The 15,309-nt window shown below is 37.7% G+C and overlaps 1 protein-coding gene across 1 annotated transcript in view; it reads right to left on the bottom strand.

The window, feature by feature from the left end:
* Positions 1 to 15,309, bottom strand: part of CCDC3 (coiled-coil domain containing 3) — a 117,497-nt gene that overhangs the window by 16,217 nt on the left and 85,971 nt on the right. The window lies entirely within an intron of this gene.

Genomic DNA, 15,309 nt, shown 5'->3' with positions numbered 1-15,309 from the left:
GAACATTATCCAGAATAGATCACATACTGACCCACAAAAGAACCCTCAACAAATTCTAGAAGACTGAAGTCATACCATGCATCTCTTCTGACCACAATACTATGAAACTAGAAGTCATTAACATGAAAAAATCTGGAAAGAACACAAATACATGCCACTAACAATGAATGGGTACCAGGAAATAATGGAAGAAATGAAAACAAAATTGTTTAAAACCTTTGGGATGCAGCAAAAGTGGTGCAAAGAGGGAAGTTTATAGCAATACAGGCCTACCTCAAGAAGCAAGAAAAATCTCAAACAACCTAATCTTACACCTAAAATACCTAGGAAAAAAAAAATACCTAGGAAAAGAACAAACCCAAACCTAAAATGAACAGAAGAGAGGAAATAATAAAGATTAGAGCAGAGATAAATGATACAGAGACTATGAAAATAATTGAATAGATCAATGAAACCACGAGCTAATTCTTTGAAGAAAAAAAAAAATCAATTAAATTGATAAATTCCTAGCCAGACTTATCATGAAAAAAATAGAAAGGAAGGACTCAATAAATCACAATTATAGAATAAAAACACCACAGAAATACAGTTATAAGAGGACATTATTTCAAAAATGCCAACAAATTGGACAACCTAGAATAGATAAATTCGTAGAAACATAAACTACCAAAACTGCAACAGGAAGAAATAGACTGAGAAACTCAATCGGTAATCAAAAAATTCCCAAACAAAAGTCTAGGACCAGATGGCTTTATAGGTGAATTCCACCAAACATTTAAAGAAGAGTTAATACTTATTCTTCTCAAATTATTAAAAAAAAAAACAGATAAGGAAGGAAAACTTCAAATTCATTCTATGAGGACAGCATTACTCTAATACCAAAACCAGATAATAACTCCTCTAAAGAAAGAGAACTACAAGGTAGTATCTCTGATGAACATAGATGCAAAAATCCTCAATAAGGAGGGCCTGGGTGGCCCAGTTGGTTAAGCACCCAACTCTTAATTTCAACTCAGGTCATCCTCTCAGGGTTATGATATCAAGCCCTGCATCAGACTCCTTGAGATTCTGTCTCCCTCACCTGTTGCCCTCCCCAAATAAATAAATCTTTTTTTAAAAATCCTCAACAAAATACTACCAAACCAAACACAATACATTAAAAAAAAATCAAGTGGGATTCATTCCTGGGTGGCAAGCATGGCTCCATATTTGCAAATCAATCAACATGATACATAACATCAGAAAGAGAAATCACATCACTTCAACAGATACAGAAAAGCATTTGACAAAGTACAACATCCATTCATGACAAAAACTCTCAACCAAGAAGACTTAGAGGGAACATACCTCAAGACCATAAAGGCCATATATGAAAACCCACAACTAACACCATCCTCAATAGGGAAAAAGAGCTTTTCCCCTAACGTCAGGAACAAGAAAGGGATGTCCACATCACCACTTTTATTCAACATAGTGCTGGAAGTCCTAGCCACAGCAATTGGACAACAAAAAGGAATAAAAGACATCCAAATCACCAAAGAAGGAGTAAAACTTTCACTCTTTGCAGAAGAAAAGATGCTATACATAGAAAACCCAAAAGACTCCACCAAAAAACTGCTATAACTGATACACAAAATTCAGGGAAGTCACAGGATACAAAATCAATGTACAGAAATCTGTTGCATTTCTAAATACCAGTAATGAAGCAGCAGAAAGAGAAGTCAAGGAATCAATGCCATTTTCAAAAGTACCAAAAACAGTAAGATGCCTAGGAATAAAACCTAACCAAAGAGGTAAAAGACCTGTACTCTGACAACTGTAAAACACTCATGAAAGAAATTGAAGATAACACAAAGAAATGGAAAGACATCCCATGCTCATGTGTTAGAGGAACAAATATTGTTACAATGGCTTTACCCAAAGCAATCTACACATTTAATGCAATCCCTGTGGAAATGCCAACATTATTTTTTCACAGACTAAAACAATCTTAACATGTGTATGGAACCACCTAAGACACCCGAAATAGCCAAAGCAATCTTGAAAAAGAAAAGCAAAGCTGGAGTCATCATAATTCCAGACTTCTAGTTCTATTACAAAGCTACAGTAATCAAAACAGTATGTTATAGGTACAAAAACAGACACATAGATCAATGGAACAGAAAACCCAGAAATAAACCCACAATTACACAGTCAATTAATTTTTGACAAAGAAGGAAAGAATATCCAGTGGGAAAAATACCGTCTTTTCAATAAATGGTGTTCGGAAAACTAGACAACAACATGCAAAACAGTGAACTGGACCGGTTTCTTACACCATACTCAAAAATAAATTAAAAATGAATTAAAGATCTAAATATGAGACCTGAAACCATAAAAAGCCTAGGAGAGAACATGGGCAGTTAACTCCTCTGGTATTGGCCATAGCACCATAGCAACTTTTTTCTAGATAGGTCTCCTGAGGCAAGGAAAGCAAAAGCAAAAAAATAAAAAAATAAAAAATAAAAAATAAAAAACTAGGGTGACTATATCAAAACAAGAAGCTTCTGGGGCACCTGGGTGGCTCAGTGGTTGAGCGTCTGCCTTTGGCCCAGGTTGTAATCCCTGGGTCCTGGGATCGAGTCCCACATCAGGCTCCCCACAGGGAGCCTGCTTTTCCCTCTGCCTATGTCTCTGCCTCTCACTCTGTCTCATGAATAAATAAAATATTTTTTAAAAAAGAAGTTTCTGCACAGCAAAGGAAACAACAAAACTAAAAAGCTATGGAATGGAAGAAGATATTTGCAAATGACATATCCAATAAAGGGTTAATATCCAAAATAGATAAAGAACTGCTACAACTCAACACCTCAAAAACAAATAATCCAGTTAAAAAATGGCCAGGGGACTTGAACAGACATTTCTCCAAAGACGACATCCAGATGGCCAACAGACACATGAAAACATGCTCAACATTACTCAACACCTGGGAAATACAAATCAAAAGTACAATGAGATATCACCTCACAGTTGTCAGAATGGCTAAAATCAACACAAGAAACAACAGGTGTTGGCAAGGATGTGGAGATAAAGGAACCTTCTTGCACTGTTGGTAGGAATGCAAACTGGTGTTGCCACTGTGGAAAACAGTCAGAGGTTCCTCAAAATGTTAAAAATAGAACTACCTTATGATCCAGCAATCACACTACTTGTACCCAAAGAATACAAGAACACTAATTCGAGCAAATATATGCACCCCTATGTTTATAGCAGTATTTATAATATCCAAGATACAGAAGCAGCCCAAGTGTCCACTGATTGATGAATGGATAAAGAAGATGTCGTATATATATGAATATTCATATATAGGAATATATATTTTTATATATAGGAATATAAATGGATAAATATGTCATGCATATATGAATATTCATATATGTTAATATAGGTGTGGATATATGAATATTAGAATTGAATATTATTCAGCCATAAAAAGGAATGAACTCTTGCCATTTGCAGCAACATAGAAGGAACTAGGGAGGATTTTGCTAAGCAAAATAACTGGAGAAGGACAAATTTCATATTACTTCACTTGTGGAATTTAATAAAAAGACTCCTAACTATAGAGAACAAGCTGATGGTTACCAGAAGGGAGGTAGGGGAGTGTTAAACAGATAAAGTGAATTAAAGAGTATACTTGTGAGAAGCACGTGGTGGTGTACACAATTGTTGAAGCACTCTCTGTATACCTGAAACTAAAATAACATTGTTTGTTAAATGGAATTAAAAGCTTCAGAGAATATTAAAAATGAGAATAAAGAGATCCCCGTGATATCATCAAGCATAATAACATTCTCATTTTAGGGGTCCCAGGAAGAGAAAAATAAGACAAAGGAATAGAAAACCTACTTGAAGAAATAGTAACTACAAACTTCTATAATCTGGGGAAGGAAACAGAAGTCTAAGTCCAGGAAACACAGACCACCCCTAACAAGATGAATTCAGTGAGGTCCACAGCAAGACACATAATTCCAATGACAAAGATTACATATAAAGAGAGAAACTTGAAAGTGATAGGAGGCTATCATGTGACTTACCAACAGTCATTTTGCAGGCCAGGTGTGTGTGGCACAACATATTCAAAGTGGTGAAAGCAAAATAGCTACAGCAAAGAATACTCTGACTGATAAGTTTATTTAATTGAGGGGAGGGGGAAAACTAAAAGAAAATTATGAAAGGAAAAAATTTCACAAGTAAAAGCAAACACATAGTAAAAATAATAAATTACTTTAAAAGGCAGTATGGAGGTGAACACACAGAACTAGTGAAATTATATCTAAAAAAGTTAGTCAAGGGATACACAAAGTAAAAACATATAAAGCGTGACATAAAATGTGGAGATGGTAGTAAAATTTGAAAGCTTTTGGAATGGGTTCAAAATTAAGTGACCAGCAACTTAATATAGACTGCTATACACATAGGATGTTATATATGAACTGCATGGTAACCACAAACCAGAAACCTGTAATTGACACAAAAATATATATAGAAAAATGAATTCAACCATAACTCTAAAGAAAACTATCCACCCACAAGTCAGGAAAGCAAAAGAGAAAGAAAAAGAATTATAAAACCAGAAAACAGTAACAAAATGGCAACAAGTGTATGCTTATCAATAATTACTTTAAATATAAAGACTAAATGTTCCAATCAAGACATATGTGACCAAATGGTTAAAAGAAAAACAAGACCCATATATATGCTATACCCATCTATACCCATCTATGTGAAACTCACTCCCCACCTAAAGACACATACAGACTTAAAGTGAAGGGATAAAAAAAAGTATTTCATATAAATGGAAGCAATGAAAAAAAAAACAGGTACCAATATTTATATCAGAAAAAATAGACTTTAAGACAAAAATGGAAAAAAAGACAGAAAAGGTCATTACAGGGATCCCTGGGTGGCACAGCGGTTTAGCGCCTGCCTTTAGCCCAGGGCGCAATCCTGGAGACCCGGGATCGAATCCCACGTCGGGCTCCCAGTGCATGGAGCCTGCTTCTCCCTCTGCCTATGTCTCTGCCTCTCTCTCTCTCTCTCTCTGTGACTATCATAAATAAATAAAAGTTAACAAAAAATTTTTAAAAAAAAGAAAAGGTCATTACAGAATGATAAAGGGATCAGTCCAACAAGAAAATATAACCATTGCAAATATCTAAGGACCCAACATAGGAGCACCTACATATATAAAGTAAATATTAACAGACATGAAGGGAGAAATTGACAGTAATGCAATAATAAGACACTTCATCAGTAAGCAATTGGGCTTTGAATGACACTTTAGACCAGATGGACTTACAGATGTATACAGAATGTTCCACCCCCATACAGCAAAAACACACTCTTTCAAGTGCATATGGAAGATTCTCCAGGATAGATCACACATTAGGCCACAAAACAAATCTCATAAAAATTTAAGAGGATTGAAATCATATCAAACATCTTTTCTGACCACAATGGTATAAAACTAGAAATTATATAAGAAAAAAAAAACTGGAAGAAGCATGAACACATGGAGGCTAAAACAACATTACTAAATGATTGGGTCAATAAAAGAATTCAAGATTAAATCAAGAAATTCCTGGAGACAAAATGAAAACCAATGGCCCAAAACCTTTGAGATGCAGCAAAAGCAGTTTTAAGGAATATTATAATGATACAGGTCTACCTCAAGAAACAAGAGAAATCTATAAAAATCTAACATTACACCTAAAGGAACTAGGGGAAAAAAGAACAGAGCCAAAGTTAGAAGGGAGAAAATAACAAAGATTAAAGTATAAATAAATGGAGGAGACTTTGAAAAGCCCAATAGAAAAGACCAGTGAGACTAAGATGTGGTTCTGTGCAGAGATAAACTTGATATACCTTTAGCCAGACTAATTAAGAAAAAAAAAAAGAATGGACTCAAAATCATCTTTTAGATGAAAGAGGAATTAAAATTGATATCATAGAAATACAAAGGTTCTAAGATATTAGAATAAAAATTATATGCCAACCAACTGGACAACCTAGAATAAATGGATAAATTCATAGAAACAAAAATCTTCCAAGGCTGAATCAGGAAAAAAAATAGAAAATCTGAACAGACTAATTACTAGTAACAAAATTCAATAAGTTGTCAAAAAACTCCCATCAAATTCCAGGCCAGATGGTTTCACATGTCAATTCTACCAACATTTATTTGTCTTTTTTTTAAGATTTATTTATTTATTTTTATTTATGATAGAGAGAGAGAGAGAAAGAGGCAGAGACACAGGAGGAGGGAGAAGCAGGCTCCATGCCGGGAGCCCGACGTGGGACTCGATCCCGGGACTCCAGGATCGCGCCCCGGGCCAAAGGCAGGAGCCAAACCACAGAGCCACCCAGAGACCCCCCCTCTACCAACATTTAAGGAGAGGTAGTTAATACCTCTCCTTCTCAAACTGTTTCAAAAAGAAAAAACAGAAAACCTTCCAAATACATTCCACGAGGCCAACATTATCCTGATATCAAAACATGACAAAGACACTCCAAAAATAATAATAATTAGACCAATATCCCTGATGAATGTAGATGCAAAAATCCTCAACAAAATATTAACAAACCACATTCAACAATATTTTTAAAAGATCATTCAAGATCATCAGGTGAGATTTATGTGCAGGCATGTAAGAATGGTTCAATAAATCCAAATCAACCAATTTGATAGATCACAGTAGCAAAGTGTAGGATAAAAACCACATGATCGTTTCAATACATGCAGAAAAAGCATTTGACAAAATTCAGTATCTCCTCATCACCAAAACTCTGAAGAAAATAGGTATAGAAGAAACATACCTCAACACAATAAAGGCTATATGTGACAAACACACAATCAACATCAAACTGAATGCTGAAAGGTTTTCCTTTTCCTTTTTTTTCATGGATTATTTATTATTTTTTATTTATTTTTTTTAAATAAATTTATTTTTTATTGGTGTTCAATTTACCAACATACAGAATAACACCCAGTGCTCATCCTGTCAAGTGCCCCCCTCAGTGCCCATCACCCATTCACCCCCACCCCCCATCCTCCTCCCCTTCCACCACCCCTAGTTCGTTTCCCAGAGTTGAGTCTTTATGTTCTGTCTCCCTTTCTGATATTTCCCACACATTTCTTCTCCCTTCCCTTACATTCCCTTTCACTATTATTTATATTCCCCAAATGAATGAGACCATATAATGTTTGTCCTTCTCTGATTGACTTACTTCACTCAGCATAATACCCTCCAGTTCCATCCATGTTGAAGCAAATGGTGGGTATTTGTCATTTCTAATGGCTGAGGAATATTCCATTGTATACATAAACCACATCTTCTTTATCCATTCATCTTTTGATGGACACCGAGGCTCCTTCCACAGTTTGGCTATTGTGGCCATTGCTGATATAAACATCGGGGTGGGGATCCCTGGGTGGCGCAGTGGTTTGGCGCCTGCCTTTGGCCCAGGGCGCGATCCTGGAGACTCGGGATCGAATCCCACGTCAGGCTCCCGGTGCATGGAGCCTGCTTTTCCCTCTGCCTATGTCTCTGCCTCTCTCTCTCTCTCTCACTGTGTGCCTATCATAAATAAATAAAATTAAATTAAAAAAAAAACATCGGGGTGCAGGTGTCCTGGCATTTCATTGCACCTGTATCTTTGGGGTAAATCCCCAACAGTGCAATTGCTGGGTCATAGTTACCCAGGGCAATTTACACGTTTAATGCAATCCCTATCAAAATACCATGGACTTTCTTCAGAGAGTTAGAACAAATTATTTTAAGATTTGTGTGGAATCAGAAAAGAACCCGAATAGCCAGGGAAATTTTAAAAAAGAAAACCATAGCTGGGGGCATCACAATGCCAGATTTCAGGTTGCACTACAAAGCTGTGGTCATCAAGACAGTGTGGTACTGGCACAAAAACAGACACATAGATCAATGGAACAGAACAGAGAACCCAGAAGTGGACCTTCAACTTTATGGTCAACTAATATTCGATAAAGGAGGAAAGACTATCCACTGGAAGAAAGACAGTCTCTTCAATAAATGGTGTTGGGAAAATTGGACATCCACATGCAGAAGAATGAAACTAGACCACTCTCTATCACCATACACAAAGGTAAACTCAAAATGGATGAAAGATCTAAATGTGAGACAAGATTCCATCAAAATCCTAGAAGAGAACACAGGCAACACCCTTTCTGAACTCGGCCACAGTAACTTCTTGCAAGGTACATCCATGAAGGCAAAAGAAACAAAAGCAAAAATGAACTATTGGGACTTCATCAAGATAAGAAGCTTTTGCACAGCAAAGGATACAGTCAACAAAACTAAAAGACAACCTACAGAATGGGAGAAGATATTTGCAAATGATGTATCAGATAAAGGGCTAGTTTCCAAGATCTATAAAAAAACGTATTAAACTCAACACCAAAGAAACAAATAATCCAATCATGAAATGGGCAAAAGACATGGACAGAAATCTCACAGACGAAGACATAGACGTGGCCAACATGCACATGAGAAAATGCTCTGCATCACTTGCCATCAGGGAAATACAAATCAAAACCACAATGAAATCCCACCTCACACCAGTGAGAATGGGGAAAATTAACAAGGCAGGAAACCACAAATGCTGGAGAGGATGCGGAGAAAAGGGAACCCTCTTACACTGTTGGTGGGAATGTGAACTGGTGCAGCCACTCTGGAAAACTGTGTGGAGGTTCCTCAAAAAGTTGAAAGCTTTTCCTTAAGATCATGAACAAGACCAGGATGTCCACTCTGAACATAGTACGGAACTTTGATTCAACATAGTACTGGAAATCCTAACCATAGAAGTCAGACAAGAAAAACGAAAAGTATCCAAATTGGTAAGGAAGAAGTGTTTATCCCTATTTTCAGATGATATGATACTATACATAGAAAACCTTAAAATTCCACCAAAAATGATTAGATCTTATAAAAATCTATAAAGTTGCAGAATACAAAATCAATACACAAAATTTGCTGTTTCTGGTACAGTAATAATGAAATAGAAAGGGAAATAAAACTATCTCATTTACAACTGCACCAAAGAAAATAAAATACCTAGAAATAAATTTAGACAATTACATGAAGGGCCCTTTATTCTGAAAACTAGGACACTGATAAAAGAAATCAAAAGTGACACAAATAAATAGAGATACCATACTCATGGATTGGAAGATTATTATTAAAATGCCCATACCACCCGAAGCAATCTACAGGTTCAATGCAATCCCTATCAAAATACAAATAGTGTCGTTGCAGTTAGGTGGCTCAGTCAGTTGGGCATCTGACTGCTGATTTCTGCTCAGGTCATGATCTCAGGGCTGATCTCAGCAGAGAGTTTACTTGAGACTCTCTTCCTCTCCCTTTGCCCCTCCCACTGGCTGGCTGGCTTTCCCTCTGTCTCTCTCCCTCCCTCTCAAATAAACCTTTAAAAAGATACAAATAGTGTTTTTCACAAAAGTAGAACAAAAAAATCCTAAAATTTGTAGGGAACTCCAGAGAAGACCCCCAACTAGGCAAAGTAATCTTAAGAACAAACCTGGAGGTTTCACAATACCAGATTTTCAGATATACTACAAAGCCATAGTAATCAAAACAGTATGGTACTGGCACAAAAAATAGACAAGTAGATCAATAGAACAGAATTGAGAGCCCAGAAATAAACCCACACATATAATGGTCAATTAATTTATGACAAAAGAAACAAGAATATACAATTGGGTAAAAAGCAGTCTGTTTATTAAATAGTGCTAGAAAAACTGGATAGTTATGTGCATAAGAAAAACTCTAAATGAATTAAAGACCTAAATGTGAGACCTGAAACCTTAAAACTTTTTTTAAAATGCATAGGCAGTAATCTCTTGGACCTTGGCAATATTTTCCTGGACCTGTCTCCTCAGGCAAGAGAAATAAAAGCAGAAAAACAATTGTGATCACAACAAACTAAAAAGCTTTTACACAGTGAAGGAAAGCATGAACAAGATAAAAAGGTGATCTACCAAATAGATGAAAATATTTGCAAATGATATTATCTGGTAAGGGATTAATATCCAAAATATATAAAGAACTTATTACAACTCAATACCAAAAAAAATAAATCCAACTTAAAAATGGGCAGAGGATTTGAATAAATATAGAGGACTGGTGGTTGCCAAAGGGGAGGTGGTGGGGGTATGGGCAAAATGGGTGGAGGATTAAGAGTTACAAACTTCCAGGGAACCTGGTTTGCTCAGAGGTTGTGTGTCTGCCTTCAGGTCAGGTTGTGATCCTCTGGTCCTGGGATTGAGTCCCACATCAGGCTCCCCAAAGGGAGCCTGCTTCTCCCTCTGCCTATGTCTCTGCCTCTCCATGTGTCTTTCATGAATAAATAAATAAAATCTTTAGGAAAAAAAAGAAAAATATTATATGTAAACCATACTTCAATTAAAACTTTTATAAATTAAAAAAAGCAAATCCAAACCTATGAAATAGGAAGAAATATTTGCAATTTATCCAATAAGGGGTTAATAACCAAAATATATAAAGAACTTCAACTCAATAGCAAAAAGATAAACAATTTGATTTAAAAATGGACAGAGGACCTGAACATTTTTCCAAAGAAGATACATAATGTCCAACAGGTACATGAAAAGGTGCTCATCATCACTATTCATCAGGAAAATGCAGATCAAAACCACAATGAGATATCCCCTCACACCTGTTAGAATAGTTATCAAAAAGACAAGAGATAGCAAATGTTGAGGAGGATGTGGAGAGAAGAGAACCCTTGTGCACTAATAGTGGGAATATAAATCAGTACAACCACCATGGAAAACAGTATAAAGATTACTCAAAAAATTAAAAATAGAACCACCATATGACCCAGCAATTCCCCTTCTGTGTATAGATAGAAAAGAAATAAAAAAAGAATCTTGAAGAGGTATCTTCACTCACATGTTTACTGCACCATTAGTCAAAATAGTCAAGATATAAAAACTACCTAAGTGTCCTTACAAGGATGAATAGATAAAGAAGATGTGACATATACAATGGATTATTATTCCTGCTGTGAGAAAGTAAATCCAGAAATTTATGACAATATGGATTGACCTTGAAAACATTATTCTGAGTGAAATAAGTCAAAGAAAGACATGTACTGTATGATTTGACTTACATGTAGAATATTAAAAAGCTAAACTGAGAGCAGAATAGAATAGTGGTTACCAGGGGCTGGGAGGTTGGGGGAAATGGGGAGGTGTTGTCAAAAGTTATAAGCTTCCAGTTTTAGATGACAAGTTATAGAAATCTAATGTAAAGACGGTAATTTTAGTTAATGATACTGTTTTAGATACTTGAAAGTTGCTAAGAGGGTAGATCTTAAATGACCTCACCACAAAAGAGAAGGGGTAGTTAGGTGACAGGATGGAAGGGCTATCTAACGCTCAGGTGGTAATCGCTTTGCAACATATAAAGGTGTCAAATCAACACACTGCACACCTTAAACTTACATAATGTCAGATGCCAATTATAGCTCAGTAAAACTGGGGGGCGGGGAGAGAAAATTGAAAGCAATCTAAAAATACCAATCAAAAGAGGTTGGTTCAATAAATTATAGTAATCCACACAATGGAAACCTCTGCCATCTAAAAGAAAAAGGCAGCAACATATGATTGAACTACAGTGATATCAAAGTTATGTTCTTAATATAAAACTAAAGCACAGAACAGTGTGCATGATGTAATACAAGAGTATAAAAATATGGTATCCACCTCTACCTATACCGAAGTATGCATACGCTGTGTCTGGAAGATGTAAGAAACTGGTAAGGATGGCTGTGGCCAGGGAGCAAGAGGACAGGGGTGAGTAGGAGATTTTCACTGTGTATTCCTTCATACTTTCAGAATTTTGCACTCTATGTTAATATTCCTTTTATTGTGGAAAAAAAAACCCTCACCTCCAAATTGCTCTATCTACTCCACATGTCACCATTAAGACTTTCACTGCCAAAGTAAGGCTTGAGCTGCAATGTACCTCTGCTTAGAAATCTCCATCGAGCCCCACTATATACACTGCAGTATAGTGCAATGGTGAAACAGCCAGCCTCTGAGGCCACACTGCTTTGGTTTCAAGTCCTGCTTCTTCCACTGATGAGTGGGGTGACCTTGAGCAAGCTTCTTAACTCAAGATGGTAGGATCTGTGCTACACCGGCCAGACTCTGCTGGCCTACAGTCCCCCCACGCAATCTCTCCAGAAACTGCCCCTGCCTTCAGAGAGCCACCACACCTGAGGTCACACCTCCTTCCTGGGCACTCACATCAATGACTGGTTGACACAAGGGAATCAAAGCCAGGACCCTCATTCCAACTTGGAATATGTCTGAAGGGAACTCCACCTCAGAGCACTCCACGGGGTAGGACAGGAACCTTTGCTGAGACTACATTGCAGTCCAGCTTCTGTGGCCAAATTCTGCTCTTCCCTCTCCTTCCCATCCCTTCCCCAGAAGCAATCTAAAAAAATCTTCTCTAAAAAAACCCAAAAACCCAAAACAGAACAAAACAAAACAAAACCTTCCTATATACTACTCTCAGCTCAGAGTCTGCCTGCCAGGGAACCTGACCTGCCATACTTACATACTTTCCCCACGTGTACAGTGTGATAGTCGTGGTACCCAGCTCATAGGGTTGTTTCAAGGATTTAATGAGTTCACCTGTAAGGTGCTTAGACCCCATACTGCATGCTATGGTTTGAAGGTTTTGTATCCCCTCCAAAATTCCTATATTGAAAATCTAGTATCCAATGCGACACTACTGCAAGGTGGGGCCTTGCGGGCTGGTTAGGTCTTGGCAGTAGAACCCTCATGAACGGGAATGATGTCCTTATAAAAAGTGGCCTGAAAGCTCCCTTTACCCCTCTGCCATGTGAGCATATGACTAGAAATCTGTGACCTGGAAGAGGCTCTTCACCTGACCGCACTGGCACCTTGACCACAGACTTCCAGCCTCCAGAATAGAGAGACATAGATTTCTGTTATTTATAAGGCACCCAGTCTATGGAATTTTATTATGGCATTCCCAATAAACTAAGACCCCCTGGTATGGAGGAAATGTTCACTAGATGTTAGCCATTAATTTGAGATAAGGTTCAGTCTCTTAAAACCTTTAACCTCTGTGATTGGGCTCAGCCAACATCTCCAGTCTTACTTCTCATTCTTCTATTCACGTTCTTTGTGCCCAAAACAACCTAGCTCCTGGTTGTCTTTTGGTTTGGTTTGGTTTTTGTTTTTTTCCCCTCATCTCCAGGCCACTGCAATGCTTTCCCATCCTCCTGGAGAGTTGGTCTCACCCAACTGCATCTGGCAATCCTATAACCGTTCCATAGTCCATCTCCTTGCTACTTTCCACAGGTCCTCTGAGTGTATATAACGTCTGCATAGCACTCTCTGGGTATTCACACAGCACTAGCAATAATGTCACCACCCTGGTCACATGACAAACTCAAGGCTACCTTCACCTTTGCCTTTGTAGCTCCTTTCACTGGCCTTTTTAGGCATATCCCGAAATATCTGAATCTAGTTAAGCGTTCCAAAAGTACCTGTCATTTAATAAAAGGCTTTGGTCCCCTGGAGCTGCCATTGTTAGTGAAGGGGAGACCAACCCATTCAATGGTGCCCTCTTCTGGCCAAAATGAGCCCCCTAAAGAGAAAAGAAGTTGGGCACAGGTGACATCAGAGAACTCCTTATTTATGTTGTATAGGACCAGACATTACCACACTTACTGAGGGCTTCCTATGGCCACATACTAGGCTAAGCACTTTATATCACTCTCTCATTAAATAATGCCCTTTCTAGAAGGTACAGCAGATTCTTCAACCAAGAACAGGATCAAGGAGTCCAAGCAATTTCTATTAAAACAGGAGTACTGGGTTTTAACATGTTTGTTCAAATTTTAGAAGGACAGAATGCAATATTGTGTTGGAACATAACAAACAGAAGGTTAAGTTCTATTTTATGACATTCTTCAAAAGCCGCATTATTAAAACAATAAATAAAAGCAGACCTAGTCGAACACAACAAGATCCATCCTCTTGGCGGAACTTTAGTGATCACTGCTAAGACATCAACATTCTCCAAGGCCAAGTGTTCTCTACTCTAGGGAATTAGAGCAAGAGGAAGACCACTTTGAAAATAGGCTGAAGAAACCAGATGGAACAAAGGGGTCACCTGGAAGTGTGTGACAGGGGGAGCTAAGATGGGATGGACAGGATGACTGGAGTTCCTTAGTGAATAGGTCATTCTTGATCCCCGTAGCCTCTCCTTGATCTGGATAGGGTTTGAGTTCATGCAGAAAGACACAGAAGGGCTCTTGGTAATTTGTCCAATGTCACCAATCCAGGCTGTGACCCAGGATCCCTTCCCAGGCAGAAGGTCTCTCTCTCTCTCTCTATGTGTGTGTGTGTGTGTGTGTGTGTGTGTGTGTGTGTGTGTGTGTGGAAAGTGAGCTAATGCCTGCAAGTAGAGAGACTCTCCACCCTAACAATAGAGGCTAACCCTATAAAACAAGGAAGCCGCCTGAATCTTGCCCATAGCCTCTTGAAGAAGCAACAATTTCTACACAAGAGCTATGCTTTCAAATACATGTGTTTAAGAAATTGTCCTTTCTCTGGGATGCCTTCCAAATGAAATTAATTTCTTTATAAATCTGCTTTTAAAAAATATATAAAAATATGTCATTTGCCCACTTTGCATTGTAGTAGTTTTTGGTACATTCAGGAGGGAAAGAACAAGTCAAGCTGAATTGGGTACATTTCCTTTGAAGAAGAACCAAAGAGAAACAAATGATCCTATTAGGTGACCCCAAAACAATAGCTTCCTAATCACTAGTGCTGATTGGCTGAGGAGGAGAAAGCCCTTGCCCAGCAGATGTCTGAGCACCCCCAGCATTAGCCTATGGCAGGGATGTCTTTCTCTGGAAAACTTTACATGACCATTCGAGTGCCTGCTTCAGGGTTGATGAGCAGATCATCATAAGGGAGCCTATGCTCTCATTCTCAGCAAGACCAAAGGTAGACTAAGACACCTCTTCTTCATCTTTTCAAAATAACATCTTTTGAATTATAAAAGTAAACAGTTGTTTATTCTAGAGAAACTTTTTAAAACTATGTGACCAAAAAAAAAAAAAAAAAGGCAAAATCATCTGTCATTCTACTATACAAAGATAGCCACTGTTGACATTTCAGTGTATTTCTTCCTAGGATTGTTT

The sequence above is a fragment of the Vulpes vulpes genome, chromosome 2, assembly GCF_048418805.1.
Source record: "Vulpes vulpes isolate BD-2025 chromosome 2, VulVul3, whole genome shotgun sequence".
NCBI lineage: Eukaryota > Metazoa > Chordata > Mammalia > Carnivora > Canidae > Vulpes > Vulpes vulpes.
The sequence above is the reverse complement of the archived record's forward strand: the minus strand, read 5'-3'. Positions and strand labels throughout refer to the sequence as shown.